At 41.2% G+C, this 22,442-nt stretch overlaps 1 protein-coding gene and 1 long non-coding RNA gene across 13 annotated transcripts in view; one reads left to right on the forward strand and one right to left on the reverse strand.

Annotated features, from left to right (window-relative positions):
- The window catches only part of LOC105014195 (citron Rho-interacting kinase), a 59,234-nt gene extending 39,456 nt beyond the window's left edge, over positions 1-19,778 (reverse strand). For 6 of the 12 annotated variants that reach the window (XM_034296684.1, XM_034296682.1, XM_034296681.1 and 3 more), the window contains exon 1: positions 16,786-17,369. The gene's annotated coding sequence lies outside the window, so the exon portion shown is untranslated. Of the gene's footprint in view, positions 1-16,785; positions 17,374-18,232; positions 18,278-19,273; positions 19,377-19,571 lie in introns of those variants that run through there. The other 6 variants (XM_020052624.3, XM_029124850.2, XM_034296679.1 and 3 more) reach the window with 5 other exon arrangements.
- Positions 11,699-13,991, forward strand: LOC109616516. The gene is made up of 3 exons (XR_002197657.3): positions 11,699-11,785; positions 12,344-12,440; positions 12,815-13,991. It is a non-coding gene; the product is annotated as an uncharacterized LOC109616516 (long non-coding RNA).
- Positions 19,779-22,442: the final 2,664 nt, after the last annotated feature.

The raw sequence follows: 22,442 nt of genomic DNA on the forward strand, positions 1-22,442 counted from the left end.
AAGAACTGGACATCCCTCCAAAATTGATGAAAATAAGAAAGTTGATCAGAGAGGCTTCCAAGAGGCCTACAGCAACATTAAAGGAACTGCAGGAATCTGGCAAGTACTGGCTGTGTGCTACATGAGACAACAATCTCCCGTATTCTTCATATGAATGGGCAATGGGATAGGTGGCAAGACAGAAGCCTTTTCTTACAAAGAAAAACATCCAAGCCTGGCGGAAGTTTGCAAAAACAAACATCAAGTCCCCCAAAAGCATGTGGGAAAATGTGATATGGTCTGATGAAACCAAGGTTGAACTTTTTGGCCATAATTCCAAAAGCTATGTTTGGTGCAAAAACCACAAAGAACACTGTACCCACAGTGAAGCATGGTGGTGGCAGCAGCATGCTTTGGGGCTGTTTTGCTTCTGCTGGAACCGGGGCCTTAGTCAGGGTGGAAGGAATCATGAACATTTCCAAATACCAGGCAATTTTGGCACAAAAGCTTCAGATGTCCGTTAGACAGCTAAAGATGAAGTTCAGCTTTCAGCACGACAACGACCCATAGCACACATCCAAATCCACAAAAGCATGGCTGTGTAGGGGTGTGTAGACTTTTTATATCCACTGTATGTCATGCACCAAATAAAAACCAATAAGACACACTAGGAAAAGAGGAACTTAAAAAGGGACAGTGATGAGGGAAACAGGTGAGGGAAATAAACAACAAAATGTGTGTCCATGAACCAAATAAGGGAGAGAGGGTGTTGGATCTCAGTGGCAACCTGCCGTGCCAGGACATGACACAATGTTATACACAAATAATTACCCTCACTGTAGGGTTCGAAAACATTCAAACAACACTGTATATGTATGTATACTATTATTTTTTAGATTATATAGGAACATAAAAAATGAAGCCCTAAACTACAGCTGCTTTTAATGCTATTCAAATCATATAGTTCATAAAATGAAGATAACAAAACAATAACGATAATCAAGTAAGGCAAATCATAAAGAAATAAAAAGAACCACAAAGCCCTGCTCACATTGAGAGCGCAACATATAACCAGTATTCAGACATAGGATAAAATGTGATGCAGCTAAATCTGCACCCTTTAGGTCTATGAGATACATTCTCCTACATAATCATGCAAATGATAACCAATTAAACAATATTATATTCTGACTACTTTCAATCAGAGAGTGAAAACATAGAACCATACTGTGCGGACTCTACTCATGGTACACTCTGGAATAAGAAAAACCTTTCAATAGAATGTGAGTCTGAGTGTGTGGGCACAAGACTGCCTCTTAAACCACACTTCGATATACTTGGCAGCTTTTGAGAAGGAGAGGCAGGAGAATGAGCGACAGTAAAAACAAAGTGTCTAATAAAGACATAGGCTTCTCACCAGTCCCTGCTCACCAGCTTCACCAGTCAGTGGTCTAGGGTGTCAACATCACAATCACCAGTCACTGGTCTAGGGTGTTAACATCACAATCACCAGTCACTGGTCTAGGGTGTTAACATCACATTTACCAGGCATGGGTCTAGGGTGTTAACATCACATTTACCAGGCATGGGTCTAGGGTGTTAACATCACATTTACCAGGCATGGGTCTAGGCTGTTAACATCACATTTACCAGGCATGGGTCTAGGGTGTTAACATCACATTTACCAGGCATGGGTCTAGGCTGTTAACATCACATTTACCAGGCATGGGTCTAGGCTGTTAACATCACATTTACCAGGCATGGGTCTAGGCTGTCAACATCACATTTACCAGGCATGGGTCTAGGCTGTTAACATCACATTTACCAGGCATGGGTCTAGGGTGTTAACATCACATTTACCAGGCATGGGTCTAGGCTGTTAACATCACATTTACCAGGCATGGGTCTAGGCTGTTAACATCACATTTACCAGGCATGGGTCTAGGCTGTCAACATCACATTTATCAGGCATGGGTCTAGGGTGTTAACATCACATTTACCAGGCATGGGTCTAGGGTGTTAACATCACATTTACCAGGCATGGGTCTAGGCTGTTAACATCACATTTACCAGGCATGGGTCTAGGGTGTTAACATCACATTTACCAGGCATGGGTCTAGGCTGTTAACATCACATTTACCAGGCATGGGTCTAGGCTGTCAACATCACATTTATCAGGCATGGGTCTTGGGTGCTAACATTACATTGGTCAGCCACAAAGCTAAGGCACTAACACCAAATTTACCAGACATAAATGAGGGGTTTGAGATACACTTCGCTCACATAATCAACCCATTCTTATCCAAACATCATCTCCTATTTGTAGAAGCATGTTAGATTTTATATGGAAATCGCATATATCAATCATGTGAAATGAACAATAAGGTTGTGTTTCCATGAAGTACTGCACAGTTACCTATGTTTGTCTGCATGGGACATACCATAATCACTTGACACATGCAGGACAAGTATTATATGTGTATGACGTCTTTATGTCACGTGCGTTCTGAGGAGCAGTTCTGCCTTAAAGGCAGAAACAAATGGGATTGATATTAGAGAAGAACCATGTTGGGAAGTTGAAGTAATTCCAAGTGATTACATGTCATGGGATGTTAACCTGGCTTATTGCCACCTTGGGTCTGTTGGCCATCCCGCCCCTTCCAAAGGGCTTTTTAAGTTTTTACTGAATCATAGTTTTACCAGGAAATTCAATTAAAAACAAATGATTTTGTACACTAACGGCCTGGCAGGAGACAAAAGGCCTCCTACAGGGAATGGGTACTGGGATGAAAAATTTTTAATAAAAGGAAACAATACAGACAGAAGACGTGGCAACAGACACAGGAAGAGGCATTAAAACCAAGCACATACACTGTAGAGAGACCAGTAAACTACAGAAGAGCAACATAAGACAGTATGACAACAGAATACATGGTAATAATGTAGACCTGGCAGAAGACCATATGAAGATAAAATACAACAGGACATAGAATGTGTTTGGAGATCAAGCAAGACAACCACAGGACAATATGGCACAACTACAATAAACACTCACATGACATGAAGCAGTTACAGGTGTCAGTGATTCTTGTGTCTTTAAAAGTAACAATGGTGACAATGTGTTGCAGCAGACATCTTAGATAGGTGGGGTGAAGTCAAACAGGGTTTTGGGCAGTAAATAAGCATTAACCAGTGGATATTAAGTCAGGTAGAGGTGTACAGAGGGCATGTATGTGTCCTGTAAGGACCATTGGTGACAAATCTGATGGCTGAATGGTAGAGAACATCTTGTAGCTTGGCAATGTCTACTCTGTCTAAGGCTTTTGCCAGGTCAGTGAAAACAGCAGCGCAACATAGCTTTCGTCAAGGTCAGCGGTATCATTTAAGACCTTTATGGTTGAAGTGACAAAAACAGATTGCATAGCAGAGGGCATACTCTAAACATCGACATATTCTGAATCAGGAGAGGATAAATTACAAATCCACATTTCTTATTTTTTTTTATTTTTTATTTCTAAATATTTTTGTGCAATTTCTTATTTCAATAATTGACTGGTCCCAAAAAAAGTACGCCATGACTTTTCCATTAAATTATTTATGCTGAGTCAGTGGATGACTGACTAAAAACCACCATTTTATATTTCTTTCCATTCAAATTGTTGTCAGAATTATATATTTAAAAGAAATGAAAGTTATTGATTACAGTTTATCCTCCCCTTATTCAGAAGACTCCATTTCCATGGTTATGTCACACTTTTTGTAAGACCTGTTGATAAATTACCATTTGGTCACATTTCGAATTTGACATTTTGAAGAAATAGAATGCGTCGATTGTAGTCCATCCTCTCCTGATTGAATGTTTTTTATACTAATGCACGACTAATTGAATAGGCTATTGAGGAGAGAAAACATCCATTATAAAACTATAAAACTTCCTGTCTCTTTTCTCTTCCTTCTAGCATTGACTCTGCTAATGACGACTTTGTTTAATAAGGTGTACTTACTACTACTACTGGCTTGTGTTTTTTTCTCACCTAGATGTTTTAAGGTGAATGCAGGAACGTCTGTTTAATGACTAAAATGTAAATGTAGCATCAGTGCCATGGAGGATGTTGCAGGTGGGCATGTTGCCATAGTAGCCTTGTAGCAGATGGGGATCAGATCTTGTTCCCAGTCTAAAGTGCCCACTGGCTGCCCATTATGAGCACAGTGAACAGGCTGTGCAGCTGGGCTTCTCTGCATAATTAGTTCCCAGAGTAATTACAAATAACTATGCTTGTTCTTAAATTGCCATTACAACTAGAGGCATGACTGTCAGTCACCTCTGAAGTCAGAATGAGGGTACAAAAGCTGAGCATGTGTTGGATTTTTCTCTGTCTTGCTTAATGAATCTAACAACAAGTGGGCATATACAGTATGTTGTAGCTTTAAGGGGTTTCTGAAAGCTTTACGGTGATGAAGTGGTGATTCCGCTGTTAAATGAGAAAAACATTCTTGTCCGCTTGTCTTCATCACATGATAATTTTAGACCTTTAAAAGGAACTGTTTTGTTGATCGATGTACATTTGACAATAATGTAATTAGTGTCACCCTGTCATTTGTATCACCCGTATATGTCACCCATCAAACTGAGCTGTCTCCGGTGCCACCCAGACTCAAAATGTTCCAGCACCATGGCGCCATCTGAAAATGCCTTCATCCACAAAGTCAGACATTGTTGGCACTGTGCGGCGAACAGGTCCCCAGTTCTGATACAATCCAGTTTTTATGAATAACTTTTTAACCATAATGGCTAGTGCAAGAGAACTTACCTACATGCTAGTTTTGAAGATTTGCAACCTCAGAATTAAAGTCTTTGAAATGGGATGTCATTTTTGATCAGTAGTTTGGATGTATGCTGGTAAAGATTGAAACCGCTACTGCATTGCCTAATCTAACGCTCAAACAACGAAAGACTGAAATTATTTTCCCCTTTTCGATTTTTGCTACTAGCAAGTATTTAGTATTCAATTCCATGTCTATTTATCCAGTAGCACAGGACACCCTCATGCAATTGTTGTAGCCTGTATTGAATTTTTCACAATTTGATGCATTTGCATGAACATAATCAACTTTGGCATTCACACAGTTTAAGGTCAATGGATGACAACAGCTCACAGCCCAGCCCGGTGCAGCTTGATTGACATTCGCCAGAACACCAGAATTGTTAGGTCCACCATTGGCACACCGTTCTCTTTACATATGAGAGCAGGTTCACACTAAGCACATGTGATAAACATGAAAAAGTCTGGAGATGCCATGAATGTTACACGTAATCCAGCATGACCAGTTTGGCGGTGGGTCAGTGATGGTCTGGGGAGGCATATCCTTGGAGGGTCACACAGACCTCCCTGTGTTAGCCAACGGTACCCTGACTCCTGTTAAGTACTGGGATGAAATCCTCAGACCCATCTTCAGACCTTACGCTGGTGCAGTGGCCAGAGGGTGTAGGCAGTTCCTGGATGACGAAGGCATTGATGCCATTGACTGGTCCTCACGTTCCCCAGACCTGAATCCAATTGAGAACCTCTGGGACGTAATGTATCGGTGCATCCGTCGCTGCCAAGTAGCACCACAGACTGTCCAGGAGCTCACGGATGCACTGATCCAGGTCTGGGAGGAGATCCCACAGGACACCATCCGCCGTCTCATCAGGAGCATTCCCAGACGTTGTCAGGAGTGCATACAGGCACGTGGGGGCCATACACATTACTGAGTCACATTATGAGTTGCCGTGATGAAATTCACGCAAGTTGGAACAGCCTGTGATTTAAATTGTTTACTTTGGGTGTGAGTTTAAATCCAGCCGTCAATTGGTTGGTGAATTTGGTTTCCATTGATTGATGTTACATCATTTTGTTCTTAAATAATTACACAACGTACAGTAAAGATTTTGACCTTCAATATATTTTGTTCATCGAGACCCAATGATTGATTTGAGTGTTCCCTTAATTTTTTTGAGCAGTGTATTTACCACAGCACTAAAATGATTGCATGTCAATGAGAGCTCCTCTTTGTGGGCAGGACTGAAACTGTTTCCATGGATACAAGGTTTGAATGTTTACACCTGTCATCCAATAACTTTTGGGCTAGTTTGACAATACATTTATTGATGAACCTAGCCTTTCAGGCTATTCAGGGAATATATATGTCATTTTACATGACTCTTTGCAAGACTATTCGCAAGATATGTAATGATACGTTATGACACGTTAGGAACAGTGATGAGCGCAGTAAGTTAAATAGAGTGGATTTTTGGAAGGGCATTGTAGTTGGGATGCAGGGCCAGTTCTAGGCATAAGCAGACACTAAGGGCCCCTGACCACAAGGCCCCCAAATGGCTAGAGTGTCTGTCGGGATGTGTCCTATTGTAATCAATCAATCAATCAAATTAATTTATAAAGCCCTTTTTACAACAGCAGTTGAGCAAACAACTAGATGTGTCCTATTGTAATCAATCAATCAAATTAATTTATAAAGCCCTTTTTACAACACCCAAGGAGCAAACAACAATAGTGTTGAATTTCAGTGGCTAGGAAAAACACCCTAAGAAGGCCGTAATTTAGGAAGAAACCTAGAGAGGACCCAGGCTCAGAGGGGTGACCAGTCCTCTTCTGGGTGTGCCAGGTGAAATATTAAGAGTCCAGTTGGAATAATTAATAAATGCATGTGGGCTAAATCCAAAGTCGATTTAAATTTAGACCAGGTCAGAAGCATGACCACATGGACAAGGACAGGAACAACACGGGAGAGGAAGGAGGTGTCAGCACAAAGGCAGCTGAAATCGTCAGGTATCGTCTTGATCTGCGACACAATCAGGAGGACTTTGGACAGGAACAGCCACAGGCCCCCCAAACCAGGTACTCCGCAGGTGTGGACCAGGACCTAATGTCCTCCTAAAGTTTAAATTTCAGAAAATGCATTCCTCATATCAACAACGATTTATAGTGGAGAAGGAGAACTTTGTGGAGAAGGAGAACTGACCCTACTCCCCTAGCACAATAATACAGCAGCATATGACCTGAGGACTGAGACAGGGGGGTGGGCGACACTGTGGCCCTACCCGGGGGAGGCCCCGGACAGGGCCCAACAAGCAGGAAAACAATCCACCCACATTGTCAAGCATCAACCAAAGGGACACCCACCAACTGCAACCACCCTGAATTAGGGCAGAGTATTGCCAGCAGAGTACAGCTCAATTTCACAAGTGCGCAACAGAGAGACAACAACAAGCCAGTGATTCCTCCCCCGAAAGGCATTGGAGGGAGGGCATCCCAGTGGCGACAAGAGCCCACCTGGCAAGACAGCAAGGGTGGACAGTATCAAGCCCCACCCCTGGGCCAGGCTACACCTAATTATAAACCATGCTGTAGAGATTAGTTTTTAGTAGACACTTGAAAGTTTGCATTTCTAACCTTAATTGGCATATCATTCCACAGTAGTGGACCTCTATGAGAAAAGGCTCTGCCTGTTTGTTTAGAACTTCTAGATACAGGCCTGCATCTTGCGATCTAAGGTTACGTGTATGTATGTATGGCTGGATCATTTCAGCAAGGTAAGTAGGAGCAAGTCTATGTATTGATTTATAGGTTAACAATAAAACCTTAAAATCAGCCCTAACCCTAACAGGCAGCCAGTGTAAGGATGCTAGTACAGGAGTAATGTGTAAAAAAAATAAAAATCTAGTTCGGATTCTAGCAGCCGTGTGCAGCACTAATTGAAGTTTATTTATTGATTTGTCATGGCTAACCGGAAAGAAGAGCATTGCAGTAATCTAGTCTAGAAGTAGCAAACGCATGGATTAGTTTTTCTGCATCAGTTTTTGATAGATAGAAAGTTTCAGATTTTTGCAATGTTTCAAAGATGAAAATAAGCAACTCTTGAGACATATTTTATATGTTCATCAAAGGAGAGGTCAGGGTCAAGGGTTTCGCCAAGGTTTCTTCGAGTTTTTGACCATGCAGCCGTCGAGGTTCACAGTGAGATCTGCTAACAATGCTCTTTGTTTCTGAAACGCATGCTTCCAAAGTAGCTAATTTTGAGTCTTCTCCATGCTTCTTGAAATATATAACTGTGTGTCATCAGCATAACAGTGAAAATGTACATTGTGATTTCGGATTACAGAGGCAGCATATATAGTGAGAACAATAATGGGCCAAGAACCGAGCCTTGAGGAACACCAAAATATACATTTGACTTGTCAGAGGATATGCCATACACTCTAACAAACTGATATCTTTCAGAGAAATAAGATTTAAACTAGGCTAGAACATGTCCATGTAGCCCAATATGGGTTTCCAGTCTCTCTAAGAGATGGGAGTGATTAATAGTGTCAAAAGCAGCACTAAGATCAAGAAGCAACAGGATGGATGCGGAACCTTTGTCTGAGGCCATTTGTTACCTTCACGAGTGCAGTCTCAGTACTATGATGGGATCTGAAACAGTAATACATACGTTTTGCACATGTGTAAGATATTATATGTTTTAGTAGCATTCATAATATTAGACGGTTTAGCAAATTATAATTTTTGGTAACATTTAAATCCTAACATAACATATCATACAAATTAATATGTTACAAATTTATGCATCACATGTTACACATTCCCCTCAGACCAGGTTGAGCTTTTGGGTTAATGGTTTACTTTCAATATTACAATTTTTGTTTTTTATACTAAGAATATTGTTTGTTTTTAATTGTAAAAAATATATTCCATATCTTGCTTATGTAAGATTCAAGAATAATGTCTATATTGACTTCAGGTCCTGCCAACAATTATCATATGCGCTTTTATTAGAATATTAGTATCTCTATCCCTTTCAAAATAGTCTACTCACTGTCTGACACTATAAAGGTATGGTTAATTCAGCATACTTTGTTTTCAAGGAGAAACCACTGACAAAATCTTTGGTAACTAACCCTAACCCTAACAATTAGTCTCATTCTATGTAAAATGGGAACATATAACGTAAAACTTTATTTCATAAAGTGACAAATTATGACTAATGCTCTCTCATTTATCAAATGGAAGTAACCACCTCATGATCTAAAATAATAATATTAAGAATGAAACAGAGACCACAAGAAGGGGACAAGAGGCAAGGTAACACAAGCACAAAACTTGGAAGAGCTAACAGTTACTGCATTTCGTAGTACTATACTTCATCATCATCATCATCATCATCATCTTCTTCCGCTTCATCCGGGGCCGGGTCGCGGGGGCAGCAGTCTAAGCAGGGATGCCCAGACTTCCCTCTCCCCAGACACTTCCTCCAGCTCTTCCGGGGGGACACCGAGGCGTTCCCAGGCCAGCCGGGAGACATAGTCCCTCCAGCGTGTCCTAGGTCTTCCCCGGGGTCTCCTCCCGGTGGGACGGGACCGGAACACCTTCCCTGGAAGGCGTTCCGGAGGCATCCGAAACAGATGCCCAAGCCACCTCAGCTGACCCCTCTCGATGTGGAGGAGCAGCGGCTCTACTCCGAGCTCCTCCCGGGTGACCGAGCTTCTCACCCTATCTCTAAGGGAACGCCCAGCCACCCTGCGGAGAAAGCTCATTTCGGCCGCCTGTATCCGGGATCTTGTCCTTTCGGTCATGACCCAAAGCTCATGACCATAGGTGAGAGTAGGAACGTAGATTGACCGGTAAATCGAGAGCTTCGCCTTGCGGCTCAGCTCTTTCTTCACCACGACAGACCGATACATCGACCGCATTACTGCAGAAGCTGCACCGATCCGTCTGTCAATCTCCCGTTCCATCCTTCCCTCACTCGTGAACAAGACCCCTAGATACTTAAACTCCTCCACTTGAGGCAGGCACTCTCCACCAACCTGAAGTGAGCAAGCCACCCTTTTCCGACTGAGGACCATGGCCTCAGATTTGGAGGTACTGATTCTCATCCCCACCGCTTCACACTCGGCTGCAAACCGTCCCAGCGCATGCTGAAGGTCCTGGTTTGAAGAGGCCAACACGACAACATCATCCGCAAAGAGCAGAGACGAAATCGTGTGGTCCCCAAACCTGACACCCTCCGGCCCCTGGCTGCGCCTAGAAATTCTGTCCATAAAAATTATGAACAGAACCGGTGACAAAGGGCAGCCCTGCCGGAGTCCAACATGCACTGGGAACAAGTCTGACTTACTGCCGGCAATGCGGACCAAGCTCCTGCTTCGGTCGTCCAGGGACCTGACAGCCCTTAGCAAAGGACCCAGGACCCCATATTCCCGAAGCACTCTCCACAGGATGCCGCGAGGGACACAGTCGAATGCCTTCTCCAAATCCACAAAACACATGTGGATTGGTTGGGCAATAAGTACTATAAGTACTATACTTATACTGTTCAATGACAAAGTTGAATCTAATCTAAATCCTAACCCTTAAAACAAAGGCCTGTTTCGCGAACATGGATTAAGCCTAGTCAAGGAGCAAAAGAATCAAGGTCAGTGACCAGTGAGACTTAATCTGTATCTGCAAAATCATCACCAAGTTGAACAAGCCAAACTGATAATGCTTATATCTGCTGTCCATTAAGTTAAATGCAAGTCTATCTATCAAAATGACTTCAGTGGAGGAGGACAGCAGCACTGGTACAGCTCAGTGATTGTCTTGAGTTGATATAGGTTGTGTTAAATTAATTAGCACTGATCTGAGAAGACAATAACTATACAGGTAAAAGTAATATTGTGGAGGCCCACAAGAGAGATATCCAGTGCAATCAAATCAGTAGTGTTGAAGAAAATAAGAAATCTGATTCAAGATCTCTCTTTGGAGTCTTTTCTGGCACCTTGGTGTGGTTTCTGGCACAATAAAGCTGTCATTGAGCAGCTGGAGAAAGAGGCTGAGAGGACTGCAATGCCTTCTCCGAGAAGTCTAACTAATGAGTATGTCCTATGTCGTTCTTCACCCTGACACACAACAATGATGAAAATACAGTCATAGCCCACCTTTTAACCACAACTGGGATTTTCAACCATACTGTACAACTAAACCTAATCAGCACCATAGCCCTAATTACCATCGAGACAATTAGCTAGTGACTTCCTATCTCAACACCATTGTGCAGCAGAAAGATGTTTCCTTTCTTTTCTTTTAAATTGCCAATGGAGAGTGATTCAGCATGGTAAGAGGAATACCGTACGCTAACGTGACCCTTTGCATTCTGAACATAAGAAGTCAGGTGACCTCACCAGAGTGTTAGTGGTCTCTCACAGGGTCTGAGGAGTCATTAGACAGCCTGGACGAGCAAAAGAATACCTTGCTGATCGCTGAGAAGATGAAGTACTTGACCAAGAAGATGAGGAGTAATACTTGTCACCAACTATTAACTTGGAATTCACATCTTAGTAGTTTAGGTCTTAAGAAATGCATCTCCTGAGGGGGAGAGACCTGGTGATGTTTGTTAAAGGTGCCTTATGCAGCATTTAACATTTAAAATATCTGATAATAACCTTTACATACCATCAGTTAATGTTAAAAAACAGTCTCTGGCAGAATGTCAGGACTGACACTATCTCCAGTGCCATGGTTGCAAGTAAAACGTGGAAGGCCGGGATGTTTGTAGGCGTGTACTTCCTTGAAGGTGTGTGAGGTGAAGGCCAATGACAAGCTTTGTTCGGGTTCATGTTGCCTACACTGAACGCTCCAGAAACGAAAATATTCAGAAGGAACACGAGCATAAGACAAAAGAGGGTACATTTTGCATTGCCTTTGGCGAGAGCTGCAGTTTGTGTGAATAGTGATGCAAAATTGGATAACTTTCTACTTGACAAGTAGGTTACATCGCCTCATTCAGCTACTTGGCTAGATAGTCAAGGAAATGTGTGTAAGTTACTTGATGACGATGGAGAAACAATAATACTATGTAGAAAATCATTCAATGTTCTTCTTTATTCTATTTGTATGAGTGCAGATGCGTTTTAGGAAGGTTTCTCCAAAGTCTTTGGTTGAGACAATAAGCTAATGAGCTATATTGTGTCTGAGCAGACACTCCTTGATTGCATTTCTTGCTGGAAAATAGTGTTACAACCTGGTATTCTCTGCAAAAAAAAAATTTAAAACATGCTTTGTGGGTTGTTTGACTAAACCTCATTCATAAGCAAATATTTCTCGGAAGATTCAATTATATTGACTTTTAGTTAAATGTAGGCTTGTGCAAACTGTTCGAAGTGCAGATATTATTGTTCCAGCTAGCGCTAGCTAGCACAATTATGGTTTCATGTTCGCTAGATAGCCATCAACGAGTCTCTGAATTATGGCAGCACAATAGATAGCCCAGATTATGTTTTGATTGGTTTAGCTGTTTACTTTGTTTATTCTGTGTTCCGTAGTTATGGAAAGGGCCCATCAACTTTTACCCCATTTGAAACTAAAGTCTGTGTTCATTGTTCCAGCATCAACAGTTGGAAGTTACACTGTTTCAAACAGGTCAGTATGTTCATAGTTAGTAATGACAATGTCAGATCCTAATGGAGTTATAGAACCGATATACAACTCACTGTCGATAGTTGGCTTTAAGTTGCATAAGGCACCTTTAAGTGGGTTAGTAATAAAGTTAAAAATGAAGAAATAAAAAACAGATATATGCCATTTAAAGACACTCAAGTTCTCATGTCATACACAGATAAAAAATTTGTCTACAAATCATGTTAATTGTGTTCAGGCTTCTAAAATTATCTCGCATGGGAAGTAAAACATCATTGTGCTAATTTCGTCTTCATTCTCATCACTCAGAACTGAACCAAGTTGGTAACATTCATTTTTGCATAACTTAAGTGGTGTTTGTGTGTTTATCTTCAAAGCCTCATACCTCACTGCAAAGCTTGTCTGCAACTAGATAGACTCCATTTGTGGTAACAAAGAGAGCCTCCTGATATCCCTGTTCGAGGGCCACTGCAATGCTTGCCTCTTCAAACTCCCGGGTGAGCTGAGCTATCACAGGGGAGGTAGTAGCCCAGCTCAATGCTGCCATCTCAATGGCCATTCAGGCCAACTCTGGTAGAAGCCCCCCAGTCTAGCCTCCATGCAGGTCCTTCCAGAGCTTCAGAGCCAAATATCTGAGCCAGATTTGGTTTATTGAGCTGCAACTGACAATGTGATGGATGCCATTGTCAGCACAACAGAGAAAATGAAACTGAACTATAACAATCCGGTTTGATTTGGCCAAAACCTTGAAGACCTTGAACAAGTCTCAATGTGCAATCAATTTTCAACGTGACCTTGACGTTGAGTCCACATCTGGGACAGAAGGGACCAGTCATTTGCGTAAGGAGAGGGGCGGCCAGAAAGATTCAGACACTTTCAGAGAAAATCAGCAGTGGTTCTGGGGTTGCTCCTTTGTTTTGTCGTTCAAGTGCCACTCCCAGCCTGACTGATGCCTCCCCTGAATACAAGATGAACAGCCCCAGCATCTGTAACCTCCTCTGTCACAGGGATCATCAAGATACACGTCTGAAGGCACGTGTGATGAATACGACCAGCCAGTTCCTCTGTATGACCACAAGACAGGGTCTTTAGAGTAGAGAGACTTGTTTACACCCCACACAATCGACGGCCATATAAAATAGAGCTAACGGACTACTGACTCCTGTTGTCATCTATTCAAGATGACGGTACAGCTAACAACGCTTCTCCTCCGGGGTTTTCAGACACCATGAAGGTGTTATTTACTGAGCACCAAAGTTATTACAATTCCCAGTACTGGAGAGTAAAATGTTGGTTGTCATCGTCCGACTTCAAACCCGTTACACTGCATTACAAGAATGTTTTAATGGCAAATTGGATAAATGCAAGTAATGCTTCAAGAGTTTCAAGTGTTTTGTGTGATTGGTTGCTGTGACGCAGATTTCCTTACACTGCTTACTTCCTGATCAGATGGTGGAAGCTCTAGTTCACATATGGTCACATTCTGGTTACACATTTTGTAAGGCTGTTGTTGATCTGGCAGGACTCCGTCCACAGCCTGACTCTGATGTAATAAAGTTGGTGCATTCAAAGTCTGTTAACTCGATTCTGTCTATTGATTAAGCAGGTAGTTAATGTTATTAACAGCCAGGAGAGAACACACAGATGAGTGTTAGCTATATGCAGCTAGATCCACTCTGAGATTTTTTTCCTGTGGATTGAATAACATGCGGTGTGAGTCAGTCCTGTTGCAGAGGAGGAGAGCAGAGAGAGGTTGTATCCCAGTCAGGCTATAGGGTGACCACAGGCCAACAGTTCTATAATAACGTATGGGTTGTAGGCGGCACTGAATCCTTTACATGTAGCAAAAGCATTTCAGCAGCAGAAAACTCCCAACAACTAGTTCTCCTATGTAGCCCTATCAGGTCCCTGAAAGCTTGCAGCCGACGAGTGTTTTCTATGGCTAAATCCACAACAACAGCGGGTCAGTAATCCTGATGCCATATGGGTGTAATAATTCATACCTCAAACATACTCTGATGCCACACAACGAGGATCAAGCAGCAGAGATTAGGGTTTTTTGGAAATGACACTTGAGGATAGAGCAGCAGAGCTCTCCTCTCATCACGACTCACATTAAAATGCATGGGGAGCCCGCTACACTACCTGACTCTATCTCAGATTAAAATGCATGGAGAGCCCGCTACACTACCTGACTCTACCTCAGATTAAAATGCATGGAGAGCCCGCTACTCTACCTGACTCTATCTCAGATTAAAATGCATGGAGAGCCCGCTACACTACCTGACTCTACCTCAGATTAAAATGCATGGAGAGCCCGCTACACTGCCTGACTCTATCTCAGATTAAAATGCATGGAGAGGCCGCTACACTACCTGACTCTATCTGCTCACCACCTTCAGCCCTTCCTCCTCCTCTAAGGCATGTTTCATCCTGTTGTGTCGCCTCTCGTCTGCAGGTAAACACGTGCAAATAAACAAATGCATCCCCTGCCAGTTCCTGTTGCCCACCCTTCACGTCTGTCATGGTGAGGGAGAAAGGGGTAGGTGGTGCCACCCTCCTGGACTCTATGAATATGAGGTCCTAAATCGAGCATGACAATGCAACCTGTGTGAGCTATTATGGTGGCCCCAAGGTAAGTGAATGCAATGGCGGAACCAATGACAAGTTACCAAATGTAAAAGAAATCCTCATGTGAAAGGCATGGCATTGCCGGGATATGAAGTGACAACATGGCCTGACATTATATTAAAATCGTTTAAAAAATAACTTATAATAAAAAAGGCGGTGTTAAACTGGCGTTAAAATATTGTTATAAATTATTCAAATACAAAAATGTGATTGTTGATGCATTACAAAATGGGTAGGTGGTTTCAAGGATGATGAATGACATGGCTCATCACACTATATATGACTTTTGTACTGTTCTAATTGTGTTGGCAACCAGTTTAAATTAGCAATAAGGCACATTAGGTAAATGGCCAATACACAATACCTAAATAATACTTTATACCAAATATATAGGTAAACCTTTCCTCCATTCACTCAAAATATAGCCCTTTAAACCATTGAAATGCTTTACACTCAATAGTACCCAGGGCCATCGCTAACACAGGGAAAGGGGATATGATTCATGGGCACATGGCTTGCCAGGGCCCACTGATCATAATAATGTCAATGTCATCTGTAAGTGAGGGGGCCCAGGTGTATATATTTTCAGGGGGCCCAGGATTCCTGACAACGGCTCTGATCGCACCTGAGTAAGATATGTAGTAATATGCTTTCATAAGATATGTAGCAATATGCTTTCATAAGATATGTAGTAATATGCTTTCATAAGCCACCTCAGTGTAAGACAGATGGGAAGGACAGATATTCATAGTTCAATTAATCATTCATCTTTATAACACCCATTTAATAACAAGAGGGTGTGAGGGGTATTATAAGAAGGTTGAAGACTTAAATAACAACCTTAGTTCTGTACCACTATCATTTATATATACATTGTGTAAACTTTTTTTAAAATTATGTGGGCCAGATTTTCACTTGCTCTGAGGACGAGAGAGAGAACGAGGGTAACAACAGGGTTCCTTTAGAAATATTTTATTGTGATATCCAATAACAGACTTGGTTGATACCTTCTCAGCATTTCTTTGCTGTTAAAAATAAAAATTTTGCACACGTCCACCTATGCACACATTCAGCTGACATTAACACACCAAGTGCCTCCCAGGACAACAAATCAAAGTTCTGTGGCAAACAATTCACTTGCCTCACGATGTAACTGTCAAAAGAGATGACTCTTTGTTCTATCAAGCTTCAACATAACCAGCTCCTTACACGTTTATTTCCTAAGACCTCCGACAACGAGACCTACCAGAAAAACAGTGTACAGTGGCATTAACTCTGATATGAATACTGATATTTTCTGATTATCAGAGATAAAGGAAAACAGAAGATGATTCCTCAGAGAGAGGAATGAAAACACAGTAATTCCTCTGTGGAGCATGTAATGTGGTGAGACTACAGCACACAGATGCCTGAAGAAGATGGGTAAACAAAAGACACATTTAATGCTAACACTGCATGTCAGTGTCGTGACAATAGGAGGCTCCTCAATGCCACCGGCGCAGCACCATGACATCTGACTGAAAGTCCCCTGCTAACGGCATAGCCACAAATCAATCTACATGAACAACATGCTCAGTGCGATATGGATGAACTGAAGCGGAGCAATTGCAGGCAGATAAGATATGCGAAACACACAGGTCTCATTGTTACTTCTACTGTCGGTGCTTTTAATCCCAACCGTGTTCTCAGTGAAAGATTCCTTGAGAGTAGTACTTACTCAGACCTGGCCAGTGCTCTCAGTGCCTTACTGAAGATTCACCTCAGAGGGGACACATCCTCCCCCAGAAAGCCCGATCATGTGGGGTCTTGCTGGGCAGCCACCGGCCAGTGCGAAGGACTCGCTGGATCATCAAAACTGGGGTTGTCATCTTCACTGAGGAAGAGAAGAGCTTCGGCAAGAGAGAAAGGTTTGAGCAGTGAGAGCGAGTGAAGATTAGCAAACAGAGTGATAGAGTTGAGGAGAGAGAGAACAAGTGGAGGAAAGGAGAGAGGGAAACTGCATCCTATAGTAATGCAGTAGACCAGTGAAAACACGATAGAACAGACATACTCTCTCTCTCACCATTTCTCACCCTCTCTCTTGCTTTTTCTCCCTCTTGCCACACTGCAGTAGCTCAGCTAATCACAGTAATACATGCAGCCTGAGTCACTGCACTAACTGTAGGATCTCTCCCGCATACCACACATTTCAGTATCATCCCCTCCATAAAGCTCTTTTCATACCTGAAACGCTATGATACATTACTACATTACATTACTACATACATTACTGTGATACATTACCCAGCGCCATCACTCCTATTACATATATTAATCCTATGAAATGGCCAATTTAGTGGAGGACCAAAGGATGTTCTATAACTGATACCCACTTCATCGCTATAGAACGTTGCTCGTTCTCCACAGCTGTTCTCACCTTCTCCAAATCAACCTCACTGCTATAGAATGTTACTCATTCTCCACAGCTGTTCTCACCTTCTCCAAATCAACCTCATTGCTATAGAGTGTTACTCGATCTCCACAGCTGTTCTCACCTTCTCCAAATCAACCTCATTGCTATAGAGTGTTGCTCGTTCTCCACAGCTGTTCTCACCTTCTCCAAATCAACCTCACTGCTATAGAGTGTTGCTTGTTCTCCACAGCTGTTATCACCTTCTCCAAATCGACCTCATTGTTACAGACATGATTATACTTCAAAGACGACCTATTCGTGCAAGTATCTAAGCTTAATTAGTGATTCTACAGAATTCTATAAAAAAGTATTTCATAAAGATGTTACAGCCATGCTTCTTGGCATTTCCATGGGGTCTCTCAGATCCCAGGTTTGGAACAGAAGGCAGGACATATCCTGACAGGCAACACTCCATCATAGGGGTAGAGAAATGAAACAGCTCGGCCAGCCCAGGTATCCATTCACTGCAGAGTATGACCCTATCAAGCACCAGAACACAACATGTTACTCGTGCTCTGGGCTGCTATCTTCTTAATCGTTCATTTCATGAATATAGTAAACTTATAAAATGCATGAGTGGAGCACAGACCTGCAAACCCACCAGAAACTTTGCGTTCATGTTTCTGTTTAGTATCACTCAACCAAGTTGAAAGCCATACACTGGAGGCATGCTTTGTCTTATGAACTGAAAATATAATTGCTTAAGACTCACAGTGTTTTAGTGAAGCAGCCCTCTCAATCTGAAATTAATATGGGTCTGCAAGAGAGAAAATCCAGTAAGAACTCTCAATTACTGATTTCTTTGAGCATGCGTCTAATATTACAGCCAGAAGTCCTCATTCTTTGGACTGGACAGATAAACTAAAAATACAGTACAATACAATTCTATAAGAAATACCATGCTATTCCATTTGATGTTTGTGCACGGGTTGCACAGGCCTGCAGAACCAATCCCTGTTCTCTAAACATCTCTTGAGATCCTTTGAAGTGAAACTCATTGTTTGGGTTTATAAATAGAACCCACTTTTGGCTCAACAGAATTGCATAATGCAGTGTATTGCCAGAGGGACATGATCAATAGCTTTACTGCTGTATTTCCACTTCCATCTAATCTGACTGCAGCTAAAAACTGTCAGTCTGCCTCCTCATTACACCTCCATAAAAGACCATTCAATCAAATGAAATATAACAAAACTTATAGTACCAGTAAAAAGTTTGCACACACTTACCCATTCACTTGAATACTAAAGTGTGTCCAAACTTTTGACTAGTACTGTACATTTCCAAGTCATTGATTAGTCTCTCTAGTGCAGAAAACACATCACATTTCCATTGTGGCACAGAGATAAATGCATGCAACAGTATAAATGTAAAATGTAAGAATAAATTAATTATATTAGGATTATTGTCAACATATCTTATTGGTTTTCAGCATGACAGTCCTCTTCAAAATACATCAATATGAAATTGGTTATGGGTTTGTAGAGAGAGGAGGATAGGTTGAGCTTTATAAGAGGCTTTCAGCTGATGTTACCTAGCAACAAGGTATTGTACATCCCTAAGGCCAATCACAGTTAATATCGAAGGAGGGAAAGTAGTGAGTTTCATCACAATTCACTGAGCTTATATAAATTATCCTTCGGAGAGGCTTTCTCTGTATCTTGAGAACAGAGGGGAAATCTTAATTCCTAATCCAGGGGAAATAACTCTCCTCAAAGCACAATCAATTCCATCTACTATATATTCCACTCACCTTTATAACAATGTGTCAGTCTTTCAATGCATTGTGACATGCACAAAAAATGATGTATCCCAGGGACATTGGAAGATCAAATGTTGTCATGGGCATTGAACCTCTGCGGAAGTGGTAATACAGTTATACCATTAGTCAGGAAGAGTAGGTACCGTTGGGGAGCAAACACTCTGAGACTCTCCCTGAGAAATTTCCCGTGAAGAAATATCGCTCTCCATTGGTGCCACACTGAAATTACACCACACGATATATGTTTACATGAATAAATATATAAATAATGGTTTACATAAGTTCTTACCAGCGAGGAACACTGCTTATGTCTAGTGGGAGGATTTCTTCATTAAAAGGGTCTCTTACATAACCAAGTTTGGAGGATCACCTTTGAATTGGCAAACAATCAACCACTGAGAAAGACAAGACAGATAAAAATACTGAAGACCAGAACACTTAGACGAAGATATTCACTGCGAACAAGGAGCCACAGTTCTATTCCCAGCATGCATTGTGTATTCCTTTCCAAAGCAGAGCTTCTTTCTGCCTTACTGTAATTAGGAGATAATAATAAATGTATCAGAACCACCATCACCATGTACCTATTTACCACCTACATATTTACACTGTCTGTCACTGACAATGTGTGTGTGTGTGTGTGTGTGTGTGTGTGTTTGCTCAGGAAATTGACAAGAAATGTAAAAGAAGGGAAAGGAGGTAAATGCTACTTACAGTTCTAGCCAGAGAGCTATCAGTAATGCTTGTACCTTGTCATCTCCACAGAGGGCGCCATTGCACTGCCTTAAACACAGCAACCCGGGAGACTGGAGAGAAACCTTTCCATGTTTACAGCTTTGTAGAACACTGAACCCTCACCCTTGTCTGGATCCCTATGTGTTTTCATAACAACTGGCAACCTTCAAATCATGTTATACCAGCTGCCAGTCAACCCTATAGACAACATATTTTAATATATGAATATTCACATAAAAAACATAATCAAAGAACAGACCAAAACAGTAACATAATTACTGTGGTGGTGACGATGATGATGATATAATCATGGTGATGTTATTTGTTGAGCTAAATTGAGCCTGGGATAGCATGACATCTTTAAGTAGGGGTTGTTGTTATGCATTAATCACCAGTGAAGGAACACCAACATCACAGCAATATGGATGATTGACAGCAGCTGCTTAATCCATGCTGGCCAGCCTGGAAAAACGTGCCCCATTTCTGCCCACGTGGAGGAAATCCCTCCATGCGATTGGACAGATAACCAAAATAGTGCTGAGAGAGAAGGGCTGCCTGGCCACGACCCACTCGTTTTGTGGCCTTACTTCATAGACAACACAAAAGGCTTTTGTTTTTAATGTCATGTTCCCCCTTCACAGCATGCACTACCAGCAAGTATTCACAGAAGGTTATTTTAATGGCAATTTCCTTCAAGGAGGTAGTTGGTGAAAGAAACAGAAAAGGTAATGCAATACAGTACTGTAAGCTGAACTATAAAAACCTACGAAAATCTGATATTTCCTGATAACGTTTATGAAATATGAATTGAGACAGACAAATAAACAAGCCTTTATCAAAGATAATATAACAGTATCATTGTGGTTTGATATGGTATATGTGTAGTAAAATGGGATGAAAAAAACTGATTGTTTATGTTTCTGTCAGACATTTCAAACATTAACACATTTGTGTGTTTTTCATTGTTTGTTCATTAACACCCACTGTGCAATAACAGCACCAGACCACCTGTTTTACTATTTGAGTGAGGAAAAAAGGTCCTCACTCAGACAGCACAACAAGGAAAATCATGGGAAGTCAGGACATTTGGCAGGTGCTCACTTAAAAAGAAGATTCATTTCACTTGGGATTACGTTTAGGGTTAGGTTTAGAATTAGGGTTAGTATAAGTTTAAACATAAAGTTGGGATATTGAGGTGAATGGTAGAGTTAAGGTTGCCAGTTAGCTAGTTATTTCTAAGGGTACTAAATTGAAGGTCCTCGTCTTGATAGTAAAACTTAAGTGTGTGTGGCCAGAGTTCAGCTTTTCAGGGTCAAAACATTTGCTCTACACTGAGTCAATGTCTGTGAGAACTAATAAGAAAAGATAAGAGAAGCTATATAGCCCCGTTTTACCTCGTTCTAACATGGTCCTTAGTCTTGATCTTGTTCTCTTTCTGATTGTGGCTACATTTTCAGATAAGTGTAGAAATATTAAACAAACGTTATGATCTAACTGTGAACAAACCTTCTTCCACTTCCGGAGGCATATAAGCGTCCGTATCTTAGGCGCGTTCCCCAAATCAGATTGCTGATGCTTGATAGATCCCACAAAGGCCGAATAAATATTTTGAGTATCAATTAAACACATCGTAGATAAAAAAAAAATGTCAGTGGATGACAAAGATGATGGTGATTGGTTGATGCATGGGACGTCTGAGCAGAGTAACTCAACCTATGCCTGGATATCTTGCGAGTGTAGGACGGTCTGGAAAGATAAACAATAGAAATATTAATTCATTATTTTATTCTAATATAATCGTTTTAAATATATATATATATATATATATATATATATATATATAATAAATAATCAGAATCTATCCTCAGACCTGGATATTTTAAACAATTAAGACTTTCACACATGGGTCCATCACTTGCATGACTTCTGAAATAACCAGCTTTGGAGTTGATTCTCCGTGTACCAAACTTTGTAACCACTGACAGGGGGCACGACAGACTTATGGCATCCTTAAAATACATTTTTAAATGGCAAAAAATAAAATGATGTGCAAAGATTACAGAAAGGGACCAGGAAATCTTGTTACAGTATGGACACAGCAGACAGATATGTTACACATTTTAACGTTTTTATTCTATTGCAATTTTTATTTGCAAGGCACTTTGAATTGCTTCTATGTACCGTCCAATATAAATTAACTTGCTTGCTAGCTAATGTAAAGATAGTAATTACGGGTAGAAAAATAACACTTGCCAAATGACTCACGTACAAGGTAGGAATAGGCCTGATGAAACTATATACATTTGAAAATCTACTTCATACATAATCATAAGTAATGTTGAATAACAAAATATCAAAATATGGCGTTATCAGCTTCAGCCAATGGATGGATATTTGTAACAGGTTGCTGTTGACGTCAGAAACG

Source organism: Esox lucius, chromosome 13, assembly GCF_011004845.1.
Source record: "Esox lucius isolate fEsoLuc1 chromosome 13, fEsoLuc1.pri, whole genome shotgun sequence".
Classification (NCBI taxonomy): domain Eukaryota; kingdom Metazoa; phylum Chordata; class Actinopteri; order Esociformes; family Esocidae; genus Esox; species Esox lucius.